We start from the raw sequence: 15229 nt of genomic DNA on the forward strand, positions 1-15229 counted from the left end.
AGGGAACTGGGTAAGCCTTCTCTTGCCCTCTCCCCTACCAACCCTTATTCCACCCTTGGACGTAAGCACTGTCACCTGTGTTCTTTTCCTCACCTGTCAGGTGACACTGCAAAGTCCGCTAAACACCTCCAAGCCTTTCTATGGCTGTAAAGTGGTGATAACATTACTTATCTTTTAGCACTATTGAGAGGATTGAAAGGTGTCTATCACTTATATATATGTGTATGAACAACATTAGAGCTCAATGAACACTGGCATTATTATTTTTCTAGGCACAAACATAGGTATTTTTTACCAAAGAAAAATGGTGTCTCATTATGTATAAGGCAATAGAAATTACTATTTTTAACCTAATAATATGCTGGAAGTATTTACAAATTACTAATGTATAAATTGTTTTTTATAAATGCACACATATGATCACATTATAGTTAATTATGGTTTGTTTAGATCCTTCTCTTTAAGACTTCTCCTTCCATATGCCCTGTCTTGAAATTTACTTAACAGCTTGTTATGTGTGTGTATGTATTTTTCTTCATGTACATATAATCATAGACAAAAGCACATATGAATATTCACGTGGAACTTTTGTTATTGATTTACAAAATAGGATTATATTATAGAATTTATTTTTGTAAGATTTGCAAATTATAAAATGCCATTTCCTGGTCTTTTCTGTACCAATGGAAGCAGGAAAGCTTAAACTTTGAATTCACAGCAGATGTTCTTGCTCTTGGAAATGGGGAAGCCCCTGGGTATGTGGAGGACAAGAGCCTAGTGCTGGTCAGCTATATCTAAGGAGAAATACGTTGCAAGATTTCTAGGAGAGTTTTAGTTCCTAATAAATAGCATAAATTTGGTTTTGCTAGTTTTAATTCTTCTCCCTTCATCCCTCTTGGGAACTGGAAATGATACTTGAAATGACAGCGCCATCTTTGAATCACGAAGGGATGAGTGGGAGGACAAAAGGCAGAATATTAGTGAAGGCATGATAGGAAGAGAAGAGACTGAGTGCCTGCTGGCATTTGAGTGGCTGAATTAGAACCAGTTATCTTCTGGCCTCTGGATTTCCTAGAATAAACAAACACTATTTGTGTAAACCACAATCATCAAGTTTTCCCTTCTATGTAGTCAAACGCATTCTCAACTGATACACATAATTTTCTGGATCTTATTTTTGTTGAAGTTATGATAATTTATCATGAAAGTGCACGGTTGCATAGTATGAATTATTATAACTTAGCCTTTTTCTAATTGTTGGGTATTAAATTTATATCTAGTATTTCTTTTGTCTTGTTTTATTTTTTGGCTACTTCAATCAACATTGCATTAAATATCCTCAAAATATATCTTCATACACTGAGACTTTCATTTTTATGGAATAAATTTTCAGGAGAACTGCTGGGTGTATATATTTTTTAAATTTTAGTAGTTATTGCCAGTGCGTATTCCTGCAAAACCAGTAATATTTTACATTTTAGCAGCAATGTGCCAAAACAACACTGTCCTTCCCACATTCCCACTGGCAATAGTTCTATTGGTATTTTCTAATCTCATGTTTATAAAATCACAACTTATTGTTGGATTAGTTCATATTTTTCTGAGTACTAGTGATTTTAAGCTCCTTTCCATATTCTGTTGGCATTTGGATATGTCCATCTGTGAATTCCTATTCATAACTTCACCTATTTTCCTCTTGCGGAGTTTCTTTCTTGTCAATTTAAAAGACTTTTATAAATATATATTATAGGTACTAATTTTCCATCCTCAGCGTTGGAATTTGTTATGTTTTGCTATAAATATTTGAACTTTTATATGGCTAAATACAGTTTTTAAAACCCCTTATTTTCTAGTCTTGGCTAAGGGTCTGCTTTACTGTGAAATTTTACATGAAATCACCTTAATATACTTTTTTTGCAGCAATTCTATTTTTCTCTTCTGCCCCACCCCCAACTGCTCTATATTTTCTTATTTGTATTATGTAAGTTAGGGGTTCAATTTTGTTTTCATCCCAAAGTTGTCAATTGTGTCAATGCCATTTAAAAAAACCTTTTCCTTCCCACTCTGAAATGAAAAATCAATTTGTCTACATTACATTGTCAAATATATTATTTCTTGAGTCAACTATGATAATTTATATTGGCTATGATAATTTGTATTATTTCTTGAGTCAACTATGATAATTTAGGTTAGCTATTCCCTCTAGGATCTCAAATTTATCGCCATGTATTTGTCTGTAACATGTTTTCTACTATAATTTTAAAAATCTCTCCTGTGATTCTGGTTGGGTTTTCCTTTTAATTCCTAATCATTTGTGTATGTGTGCATGTGAATTCATTTTTTCCTGAAATCAGCTTATTTATTTTTCCTACAAATTTTTGTTTTCATCAAGTCCTTTCATTCATGTAAATTTCAACTTCATTGTTTGTGTCATCAAAGATGAATTCCAATTTCCTTTATTTTCATTATTTCCTTAATGACAAAGGCTTTGCAGATATGTATTTTCATTAGAGTTTTTAATTTGTGCTCTAGGTTTAAGTGTAAGGTTTCTTTTTTAGTCAATAATTTCCTTTTGGTCTAAGGATTCACCAGGCATTTTTAAAAAAATTTTTTTTTTTAAATTTATTTGACAGAGATCACAGGTAGGCAGAGAGGCAGGGAGAGAGAGAGGAAGGAAAGCGGCTCCTTGCTGAGCAGAGATCCCAATGCGGGGCTCAATCCCAGGACTGTGGGATCATGACCTGAGCCGAAAGCAGAGGCTTTAACCCACTGAGCCGCCCAGGGGCCCCTCACCAGGCATTTTTAATAGTATTTATCAACATATATAGCCTATGAAATATGTGGGTTTTGTTTAGTCATGCAGTTGTTTTGGAATTTAAAAGATTTTGTTGTAAAAACATTAATTTATTCTTTATATAAACTTTATATAGCATATAAAAATATGTACTTATTCCCCAGTCATGGGACATAGGGGTCTCTGTATATCTCTAACCATTGTTATTTGTGATTTAAAACTTTATTTATTTATAAGTTGCATGCAGTATATGGCACATATTTAAAAAATGTACAGTTTGATGAATTTTGACAGGTATCAAATATCACCACCATCAAGATACTATTTCTATCTCTCCCAAAGTTTCTTCCTTTGGAATCTGTCTTTTCTACTCCCAGCTACAGACAACCACCGATGTGCTTTCTGTTACTAGAACTGTATAGAAATGAAATTTTACATAAATGATAGAGTGTGTACTATTTTTTGATATGTATTTTTTCATGCAGAAAAATAAGTTTGAGATTCATTGATGTTTTCGTGTTAATAGTTTTTTTTTTTTTTTACTATTAAGGAATGTTCTGTTGTATGGAAATAACATTTTTATTTTCTCATCTGATGAAAGATATTTTAGCTCTTTCCAGTTTTTAGCAATTACAAATAAATTGACTGTGAACATTTATGTATAATACTTTGTGAATATACTTTCACTTGTCTTAGGTAAATATCTAGGAATAGAAGGTTTGGATTGTATATTAAGCATATGTTTTAGCTTTTCTTTTTAAAGATTTATTTATTTTTTAAAGAGAGAGAGAGTTGGGGGAGGCATAGAGGGAAAGGGAGAGAGATTCACAAGCAGAACTCTCGCTGAGCACAGAGTCCTACTCAGGGCTCGATCCTACAACTCTGAGATAACGACCTGAGTAGACACCAGGAGTTGGACACTTAACCAACTCTGCCACCCAGGAACCCCCGTGTTTTAACTTTTGAAGTGACTGCCAAACTGATATCCACAGTGGATGTACCATTTTATATTCCTGCTAGCTGTGGAATGACAGTTCTATTTGTTCTGCATTCTCACCAATGTTTGGTATTGTCAGACTTTTTAATATTAGCAATTATAATGGTGACACAATGCCATCTTGTGACTTTAATTTGCATTTCCTTTATGATTAAAAATGTTAAATATCAACAAACCTAGATGTCCATCAACAGATGAATGGATAAAGAAGATGTGGTATATACATGCAATGGAATACTATGCAGCCATCACAAGAAATGAAATCTTGCCATTCGCGACAATGTGGATGGAACTAGAGGGTATTATGCTGAGCGAAATAAGTCAATCAGAAAAAAACAATTATCATATGATCTCCCTGCTATGAGGAAGTTGAGAGGCAAAGTGGGGGGTTTGGGGGCTAGGGAAGGAAAAAATGAAACAAGATGGGATCAGGAGGGAGACAAACCATAAGAGACTCTTAATCTCACAAAACAAACTGAGGGTTGCCAGGGGAAGGGGGATAGGGAGAGGGTGGTTGGGTTATGGACATTGGGGAGGGTATGTGCTATGGTGACTGCTCTGAAGTATGTAAACCTGGTGATTCACAGACCTGTACCCCTGGTGCTAATAATACATTTATGTTAATAAAAAGTTCAAAATTAAAAAAATGTTAAATATCTTTTCATGTGTCTTCAGCTATTAATATCATATTCTTTTGAGACTATTCAAATCTTTTTCCATTTAGTTTTTATTTTTTTTTAAAGATTTTATTTATTTGACAGATAATAATTAAATAGCCTTAAGTAGGCAGAGTGGCAGGCAGGGGGAGAGGGAGAAGCAGGCTCTCCGCTGAACAGGGAGCCAGGTGCAGGGCTTCATCCCAGGACCCCTGAGATCATGACCTGAGTGGAAAGTAGACACTCAACTGACCGAGCCACCCAGGTGCCCCTCCTTTTCCATATATTATTGGGTTGTTTGACATATCAAGATAGACGAGCTCTATCCATGTTGGTAAGGCCTTTTGCCTAATAAATTTGGAGAGAATTATCTTCTAGTCTATGGATTGACTTTTTGTTTCTTAATAGTGAATTTCAAGAACAATGGTGAATTTTCAAAGAACAAAACTTTTAGGTTTTAATAAAACACAATATATCATTTTTTTCTTTTTATGGATTACGCATTTTATGTTTTATGTAGGAAACCTTAACCTAACTAAAAGGGATAGGTTTTGTTCAGAGTTTATTTCTAAAAGTCTTACAGTTTTAGTTTTCACCTTTAGCCCTACTATCTATTTCAAGTTAATTATTTTCTATGGTGTCAGGTAATGGTTGATTCCCTCCCCCCATATTAATACACAGTTGTTTCAGTATCAGTTGTTGAAACATTTATCATTTCCCTATTGGGCTGTCTTGGGCACTTTTGTCAAAAAGACACCCACTTCCTGACTCCCCATGTCAACAATCTCTAATTAGAGCATACACGAAGCCTTCCATTTTTCCTCTATAAGGTGTTCCAGTCCTCCTTGCCTGCTTTTGAGTCTCTGTCAAATGCAAGTGTTGACTGACACCCTTGCTAAAGCAAGCTCTGGATAAATAGGTTTTGCCTATTCTCATTTGGGTGGTCTTTATTTATTTCCACATAAGTCTTGAAATCAAATAGTTTAAGTCTTCCAACTTCGCTCTTATTAAAATTTATGCTGATTATTCTAAAGTGTTTGCATTACTATATAAATTTTAGAATGAGCTTTTCAGTTTCTGCATAAAGCATGCTGGAATTTTGATTGGGAATTCATTGAATTTTTACATCTGTCTTTTATTTTTGCCTCTCTTGTCTCTGTTTTTTTCTGGAGCTCCTTTTATTTATATATTAAATTTCTCATATTCATCTTCTAATTCATTATCATCTCACTATCATTAAAATAATGAGAATTTTAATCTTTTTATATATTTAATATATTAAAATATTAATATTTTACATATTTCTTCATAACTCTTAAGTTTTATTGTTGTTGTTTGTTTTTTGTTTTGTTATGCCACTATATCAGGTCTCAACAGTGACCTTGGATGTCCTCTTTCTAAATTCATCTACTAAATAGTGTGGTTGGAAACCGTATCTTTTATCTCTGTAGAGTTTTCTGGGGGGAAGTGGGGTGAGAAGAGAGGGTAACTGCATGCAGATATTCCTAACTTCTCTTTATTTTACATTCAGATTGTTACCTATCTCTTCTACACTCTATCTGTGTCCTTTTTGTTTTACTTGATATTTGTCTTGGGCTGCTCTGCCCCTTGAGGTAGTTTACTTGAAGTAAATCTCTCTGCTCTGGAGTCTTCAGTATTCTTCCAGTCTGAAGGATGGGAGTACCTCACTTACCTGTGAAAACTTCTTCTAGATCTTGGGTGGACTGCGAGATCTGGCACACAATGGAGTCTCTGTTGATTTGTCACTGGATCCTCTGACCTCTTCAGGCCAAGTATTCCCCAAATCTACATTTTCATGGGGAGGATCCCTGTCACCAGCTTTCTCACAGTGGCCTCATATGTATGTTTTCCTGGTTTATGAGAAAGGAAATCCCTTGCTGATTCTTTTCCCCAGCATTCCCCAAAATTTGCATTCAGCTACCAAAACCCTAGGCTTTGATTTAAAAAAGATAGAAAGATTTGAATTGAAGTTAAGAGTAAAGAAATTGCATTCAAGTCCCTGATCTTCTAGGGTCCCCTATGTGGATCTTTGCCGGTCACTACTTAGAAAACTATTTTTATTATTTTTTTTAAGTGCTACAGGAAAATAAAGTCATTTTTGGGTTGTAAATAACTTAAAGGTCGTCTAGTGCAGTGCCTCCTCTGACGAGTCCATTTCCTATAAACCACCTTTGACAAGGAATGGTGTGTTCCTGTCTAAAGATTCTGAGCTGATTCTGAGCTTGCTACCACTGTTAGATTATCTTTTGTCAAATCAAACCCCAATCTTTCTTTCTTTGAATTCATACTCTCTTCCTTTTCCTTCCTTTGGGATCCCACAGGGGTTGCCCACATCTTACCCAGAATTGAATAACCTATTTTTTCTACTCTTTGCTTATTTTCCTCCTCATTATCATTGTTACAGGTTCAAGAGGAGGAAAAGACCACTTGTCATTTCATCATCTTTGCAGCTCCTTGGATTTCCATAAGAGATTTAATAAGGGAGGAGATTGAAACAATTCACTAAAACGAAGATTTTAGATTCATCATTTCTTCCTGGATTACATTGACCCACTCTGTTGTCTTTATTTCTATTGAAAATACTACTTTTTTGAGCTTCATAGTTGTTGTTGTTGTTTGTTTTTTTGTTTTTTGTTTTTTCCTGATCATGAAAGCAAATTAAGCTCATTGGGGGACAAAAAGGAATAGGAAAAAATACAAATAAGAAACTTAAAAACAAACAAACAAACCCTCCAATTCTCAATATCCCTAAATGACCCCTTTTCTAAATATTTTTCTGTTTGCTCATTATTTTATTTGTTATCATATCACAGGTTGTTTTGTTTTGTTTCTCCCCTCTAACTTAACAAGATGCCATGAATTTAGGTCAATAGCATCTTTAGTAGCTACATGCAATTCTTTTCTATGGAGAAAGTATAATTTATTTAACTAATATCTTAAGGTAGATAGTTAAAGTTGTACATTAATTTACTTTTATAGGAAAAAAGTGTTTCTCTAAACCTCTTTTACACTTCTGTGATTATCTCCTTATTTACTGGCACTGGGAATCACAAGGTCATAGAGAATACCCCTTCAAAATTCTCATACATATTGCCAAACTATCTTATAGAAAGGTAGTATTAATTTTCACATTCACCAAAACTGCCAAAAATGGGCATTGTCAATCTGTTTCAGCCTGACCAATCAGAAGCCTGATAAATTATTTCTTTTTTAAGTCTTAAATTATTGTTTCTAACAATTGTAGTTCTTGTATTTTTTTCCAGACCAAGTTTAGAAGAACTTTGTCGAGTTCTGAAAAAATCCTCTTGGGATTAATACAGTATAATAATATACTTGGGCTTAATTAGTTTTCTTCATAGAGGTCTTATAAACTTTCTTCACGGTTTTATTTGCAGGTATTTTTACATATGTTGTAGTTGCTATCATGAGGAGAAGGTTTTTGCACTGTGTATGTCTTCGGCATGAAAAAAGACATGCTGGAATTACTTTTCTTATAATTCTAAAAACTAATATGTGCCATTGTAGAAAATTTAGAGAGTATAGAAAAAGTCTGAAGAAGAAAAAAACTGCTTATAATCTCACTGCTTGCTGAAAAATCTCTGTAATTATTTTATGGTATATTTTATTCTGATACTGTTTCTTTTTCTCCTTATATATCTACATATACTTTTATTTTTTTACTTTTCTATTTTCCACTATAGCATAAGGATTTTCTTCCTGGTCTCATAAACTTTACAGGACTTATTTAATTTCTATAATACTTCTCATCAAATAAATGTAAATCATGGCATAAGGTTTATATTAATCCCTCTGTGTTCAATAGATAAATTTTGTTTCTTGATGTTAAAGTTCATGTTTTATATTTCTTTTTATATTGATCCCTTGGCACTTACTGTTAGAATGGATACATTATAGGAGCTATATCTAATTACTTAAACTGAAAAAGAAATATTTGACTTGACCAGTTTCAGCAATAGTGGGCTATACAGTCTCTAATAAGTAATCTCTCCTTGGCCCTCAATCATCTTTCTATAAAAGAATGAATTGGGGGCGCCTGGGTGGCTCAGTGGGTTAAGCCTCTGCCTTCGGCTCAGGTCATGATCTCAGGGTCCTGGGATCAAGTACCGCATCGGGCTCTCTGCTTGGCAGGGAGCCTGCTTCCTCCTCTCTCTCTGCCTGCCTCTCTGCCTACTTGTGACCTCTCTCTGTCAAATAAATAAATAAAATCTTAAAAAAAAAAGGAAAGAATGAATTGGATGATCTCTCTTCTTCTCCCTCTTTTATCACTCTCAATATCACTGTTCATGTTTACTGGTATTTAAAATATCAAGTTATTGTGCTAACTGTATTACTTATATTAGTTGTTATTAAGCACAAACTGTATAGATAATGAGATTGATGCCTAGAAATTCTATGGTCACAATCTAGCACATGGTAGAAATCAAACATGAATTTATCAGTCTTATAAGGTCATGTTCCTAACCTGTATGCTGTTGTGATTATCAAGGTACCTTCTGATGCTAATGGTTTAGAAACTCATGGTGCTAAACTAGATTTGATCTCTCTAATACCTTGTCTTGTTTCTGTGATTGAGAAGAATGGAGCCTAAATAAGCAACATGTCCAAACTCTAATCTTGTTTTCCTATTACTTTTGTCAAGTGATACATATTTTATTGTCAGCGCTTACTCTGTGGACAATCTTTCTGGAGGGCTATTGGATTCTTTCAGAGAATCCACTAGGTAGAATAAACGGTCTTATGAGATTCTTATGGCTATAGAGGTTTTCAATAGTGAAGTATAGGGGAGGAAAAATTTTCCCTCTACCTTCTTAGGTTTGTGTTTGGAGTCTCCCAATTGAATTGACAAAGGAAAGATGAGCAGAAAAAAAAAGAAAATTTTTATCAATGTTAATATTTTTAATTTTATGTTAATGGGGCTTTAGCGAGAAGAAGTAACTCCCATTGCCTTCCCCCACAAAAATCATTAGCCCAATGGGCTTATTTACAATTTTAATAAAGAGAGATAAATTGTAGGGATAGGACTAGACAAAGGGAAGGGGGTTGGGCTTTTAAGAGTATTAAATTGTGGGAAGGTGACTAGGAAATACATGGAGGAACTAATGATAAATAAGGTTTACTTAGAAAGGTTTCTTTAGGCAGACTCATCTCAGTCCATCTCTGTTTTTGGTAACAAGAGTTGGTCTCCTCATTCTGGTATGAGCAAAGGGGGACACCTTCACAAAGGAAGGTTGTGACCTTCATTTAGGCAGCTATGGGGGAGTGCAGAGAGTTCTTCCTGTGTCTGCTTTTTATCAATTGCCTTCAGCTCAAAATTATCCTTATGCCAAAGTGGAAGTGACATACCTTGAGGGTGAATATTCTGATCTCTTCAGAGGGAGCATGGAATCCTAGAATATAACAGTGGGAAAATTCTTTCACATTCATTCCATCCAAGCTCCCATCTGATCCTTGAATGTGCCTTGCAACTAACATCCTCTCTATATTTTCTCTAGGTTTTCTCTATTTTCTCCCTCTTTCCCCTCCATCCTTTCCCTGGTTCTCTTTTACTTCCTGCATTGTCTTCTTCCTTTTTCTCACTTTAAAGCTTGGTGAATACATCTAACTCTCAAATACATCTTTTCATCTCTTGGCTGGTTGTCTTCTAAGCCCTTGGAGGAAATGGTTGATATCACTTATCTTTCTATTGTTTTTCTGTCAGGCAATTCTGCCTGGGAGCCCAGCTACATTTTACAATATTAATGATGTGCTGTAAGAACCTAACATAACATTTTATAACCCTATAACAAATCTTATTATCAGATGACAATGAGGTACAGTACATTAAATATTCATCATCCTTGGTTTACTTTAAAACTTTAACAGGGGATAAGGCACAGAGGCTGCTTCAGACTAATTACTGTTCCAAATATATAGCTCAGTTTTTAATATTTAATGTGGGCCTCATAAAACTGTGATTGAAAACAATGCAGTGTATCAATCAGAGGCCCTGCTGACATGTGCCATGAAAAGATATCCTGTTATTTTATGGACAGTGCTGTTAAGTTTCTGCAACAATGGCAGCACTCACACTGAAAATACACAGTTGTTCTCCCACTAGTCAGCTAGCACCTCTCAAGTTACTCAAGCTGAAGGTTTTGCTTTTGACCATTGACAGTCCAGATAGTAAAAAGACAGCACTTCTGCCTTCAGCATCTGTGGGGTTGGTCTTTTGCCAGAAATCTAAGTTCTTATATGACCCAACATTGTTAAGTAAACTGTGTCCCTGGAGGCCATGTTGTAGGTAAAGGGGATGAAAAAACAATACCATCATCATCACTGTCTAACATTACCAGTTATTGATTATGGAGACCAGATACGGCATAATGGGAACACAGAAGCCTTTGTTTAAGTCTTGACTCTAATGTCTATTTACTGTGCTTTCTCAGGGAGGTTATTTGCTCACTCTGTGAGATAAAGTGGACATAAAAACTCAGGAAACCTGTAAAATGAGGGTCTAAGCAAGCCTCTGACCATGCTCAACTGCCGTTCACAAAGGTTCTACATGCTCTGGGAGAGAGAAAAAAAGGTAGGAAATTTCTTTTGAGAAGTTATAGTCAGAGATCCAAGCTTCTGAGTCTTTCAGGGAGTCTCAGACCTTGAACTTGCTTAAAGATGTTCCTGGACTTGTAGTCTTCCCCAGGTATATGACTGACAAAACAATTTTTTTTTATGGATATCACTCTGTTTAATAAACATATAATGTATTTTTATCCCCAGGGGTACAGGTCTGTGAATCGCCAGGTTTACACACTTCACAGCACTCACCATAGCACATATCCTCCCCAATGTCCATAACACCAACCCCCTCTCCCAACCCCCTCCCCCCATCAACCCTCAGTTTGTTTTGTGAGAGTAAGAGTCACTTATGGTTTGTCTCCCTCCCAATCCCATCTTGTTTCATTTACTCTTCTCCTACCCCCTTAACCCCCCCATGTTCCATCTCCACTCCCTCATATCAGGGAGATCATATGATAGTTGTCTTTCTCCGATTGACTTATTTCGCCAAGCATGATACCCTCTAGTTCCATCCACGTCATCGCAAATGGCAAGATTTCATTTCTTTTGATGGCTGCATAGTATTCCATTGTGTATATATACCACATCTTCTTTATCCATTCGTCTGTTGATGGACATCTAGGTTCTTTCCATTGTAGGTTCCATATTGTAGACATTGCTGCTATAAACATTCGGGTGCACTTGCCCCTTCGGATCACTACGTTTGTATCTTTAGGGTAAATACCCAGCAGTGCAATTGCTGGGTCATAGGGTAGTTCTATTTTCAACATTTTGAGGAACCTCCATGCTGTTTTCCAGAGTGGTTGCACCAGCTTGCATTCCCACCAACAGTGTAGGAGGGTTCCCCTTTCTCCACATCCTTGCCAGGATCTGTCATTTCCTGACTTGTTAATTTTAGCCATTCTGACTGGTGTGAGGTCATATCTTATGGTGGTTTTGATTTGTATTTCCCTGATGCTGAGTGATGTGGAGCACTTTTTCATGTGTCTGTTGGCCATCTGGATGTCTTCTTTGCAGAAATATCTGTTCATGTCCTCTGCCCATTTCTTGATTGGATTATTTGTTCTTTGGGTGTTGAGTTTGCTAAGTTCTTTATAGATTTTGGACACTAGCCCTTTTTATGATATGTCGTTTGCAAATATCTTCTCCCATTCTGTCAGTTGTCTTTTGGTTTTGTTAACTGTTTCCTTTGCTGTACAAAAGCTTTTGATCTTGATGAAATCCCAATAGTTCATTTTTGCCCTTGCTTCCCTTGCCTTTGGCGATGTTCCTAGGAAGATGTTGCTGCGGCTGAGGTCGAAGAGGTTGTTGCCTGTGTTCTCCTCAAGGATTTTGATGGATTCCTTTCTCACATTGAGATCCTTCATCCATTTTGAGTCTATTTTCATGTGTGGTGTAAGGAAATGTTCCAATTTCATTTTTCTGCATGTGGCTGTCCAATTTTCCCAACATCATTTATTGAAGAGGCTGTCTTTTTTCCATTGGACATTCTTTCCTGCTTTGTCGAAGATTAGTTGACCATAGAGTTGAGGCAAAACATTTTTTTTAAAGATTTTATTTTATTTTATTTGACACAGAGAGAGAGAGGTCACAAGTAGGCAGAGAGGCAGACAGAGAGAGAGAGGGAAGCAGGCTCCTTGCTGAGCAGAGAGCCTGGTGCGGGGCTTGATCCCAGCACCTGAGATCATGACCTGAGCCGAAGGCAGAGGCTTAACCCACTGAGCCACCCAGGTAGCCAGACAAAACAATTTTTAAGTAAGATGTTCATTACAACATTTAAAGATCCAGGCATATGAAAAAAGTAGGTTCTAAGAATAAAAATCAGCAAGAGCAGAAATAAGCCTAACAAGACTTCAGATATTGGCATTAATAAAGACAGGTCTAAAAACATTACTGATTATGTTTAAAGAAATACAATGAAAAATTGAAGTTATTTGCAAGGAATGTAAGATTGTAGGAAGTGATTTAGTAGATTTGAAAGTGAACCAAATTTAACTTCTAGAAACAATTTATATTCCAATCAACAAAAAATTTAGTTTTGAAATGAAATGACTGAAATTTAAAACTGAGTGGGTGGGGTTAATAGCAGATCAGACATAGTTGATGATACAATCGATGAACTGGAAAATTGGTCAGAAGAAGTTATGAATTATGTAGCATAGAGAGAAAAAGAGTCAAAAAATACAGAAGAGAAGATAAGAGGTATAGATACAGTGAGAGAAGGCTTACCCTAGATTTAACTGGAACCCCAGAGCAAGGGGAGTGAGAGAAAATAGGAACAAGGGAAATATTAGAAAGGGTAATGTAGTGGTTTTGAAATATGTCTGCATTCTTTGTCACTCCTCCCTTTGCTAGTTGGAGCCTCATTTACTCCTTATTCATGTGTGGTCTATGTTTAGTGACTTGCATCTCAGGAATGTGGGGTAAATGATTCTGTGTGACTTCCAAATCTGAGTCATTTAAAGAGAAGCTTCTGCCAGGTCCTTTGTCCTGGATTGCTTGTCCTGTAGGAAGTAAGCCATGTCATGAGGACATTATACTACATTGAGAGCCCTTGTAAAGAGAACTGAGGCCTCCTGTCAACAGCCAGCACCAACTTACCAGCCATGTGAATTGGCCACTTTGGAATTGAATCCTCCAGCCCAGTCAAGCCTTTGGTTGACTGTAGCCACAACCAATGAATATGTGTAGGAGCAGCCTTATGAGAGATCCTGAGCCAGGACTGCTCAGCCAAGCAAGGAGGAAATTGCACTGATAGATAACTGACATGATCACTAAGAATTTTTAAGCACCTATAACAGATATGAATCAAAAGATTTAAGGTATCCAAAAAATTTCAAGCACAATACATAAAAAGAAATATATTATAGTAAAAATGGAGAAAATCAATGAAAAAAACCTTCAAAGCCAGAAAAATATTAATTACCTTCAAAGGAAATTCCTGCTTGATTAATGGTTAGCAAACTTTTTCTAAAAAGGGCCAAAAGTAGTTGTTTTGAGCTTTGAGGGCCACATGTTCTTTATCAAAACTATTCAAACCTGGTATTGTAGTGTGATGGCAGCCATAGGTCCTAGATAAATGAATGGGCATGGTTGTATTTCAGTAAAACTTTATTTATGAAACCAGGTTGTGAACTGGATCTGACCATGAGATATAGTTTGCTTACCCTGTGCTAGAATGGAAGCCACATTTTCAACAATAAAAAAGAAGATAGAAGCCAGTGGAATAATATGTTCAATATGATTTAAAAAAATCACTCATCTGGAATTCTGTCTTAAAAGAAAATATCTTTCGAGAATGGAAGCAACATAAGAAAATTATTCAAACATTTGAGAATGGAATACATTTGCTACCATCACATCCTCACTAAAAGAAATTCTATGGGGGAAATTTCAATCAAAGGAAAGTAGTATGTAAAGAAGAGCCTGAGATGCAAGTAGAACTAAGCAATAAGGAGGGAAAATATAAATGCATTTTACAAAAATAAGAGTAATATCTTGTGAAATTAAAAAATATAGAATTACATAATCAATGCATTTAAGTTAAAATGGTAGTAAATATTTTTCTTGAATTGTCTGTAAAGAAAAATAATACATCACATCAATAAAACAAATGATCCTCTCAGTTAAGCCCAGTTTGAAGAGGTGTGATGGTCAGATAACTCACATTTGGACTGGAGTGTAGGGTAAGCTTTGTTTTTAGTTTGAAGTTGTTTTGGAGGTTTTTCCAAATGTCATTCCAAAAACGGAATATTGAATGATAGTTGGAAGTAATGAACAGGATGAAAAAAGCTTTTTAAATATTACTGTGGTGATTTTGTAATTGCATATAGTAATAGATAAATTAATAGTATTTGGGTGATAACCATCTAATTTTTGGCATTAGATAGCTGGCAAATCTCAGCACTGGTGCATTTGATAAAACAACTGAATCTTGACCATTTGAACTTAGTTCTCGATGCAGAAAAAGTATTTGACAAAGCACAGCATCCTTTCTTTTTTTTAAATTTTTAAAAAATATTTTATTTATTTATTTGACAGAGAGAGAGATCACAAGTAGGCAGAGAGGCAGGCTGGGGAGTGGCGAGGAAGCAGACTTCCTGCTGAGCAGAGAGCCCGATGCAGGGCTCCATCCCAGGACCCTGAGATCATGACCAGAGTCGAAGGCAGAGGCTTAACCCACTG

The 15229-nt window shown here is 35.8% G+C and overlaps 2 long non-coding RNA genes across 2 annotated transcripts in view; one reads left to right on the forward strand and one right to left on the reverse strand.

The window, feature by feature from the left end:
* Positions 1–14995, forward strand: LOC125100465 (uncharacterized). The gene is made up of 3 exons (XR_007127559.1): positions 1–10; positions 3583–3585; positions 14671–14995. It is a non-coding gene; the product is annotated as an uncharacterized LOC125100465 (long non-coding RNA).
* Positions 14865–15229, reverse strand: part of LOC125100464 (uncharacterized) — a 19114-nt gene continuing 18749 nt past the window's right edge. Inside the window, exon 3 of the long non-coding RNA XR_007127558.1 lies at positions 14865–14998. This is a non-coding gene — a long non-coding RNA (uncharacterized LOC125100464). The remainder of the gene's footprint in view (positions 14999–15229) is intronic.

The sequence above is a fragment of the Lutra lutra genome, chromosome 5 (assembly GCF_902655055.1).
Source record: "Lutra lutra chromosome 5, mLutLut1.2, whole genome shotgun sequence".
Taxonomy (NCBI): domain Eukaryota; kingdom Metazoa; phylum Chordata; class Mammalia; order Carnivora; family Mustelidae; genus Lutra; species Lutra lutra.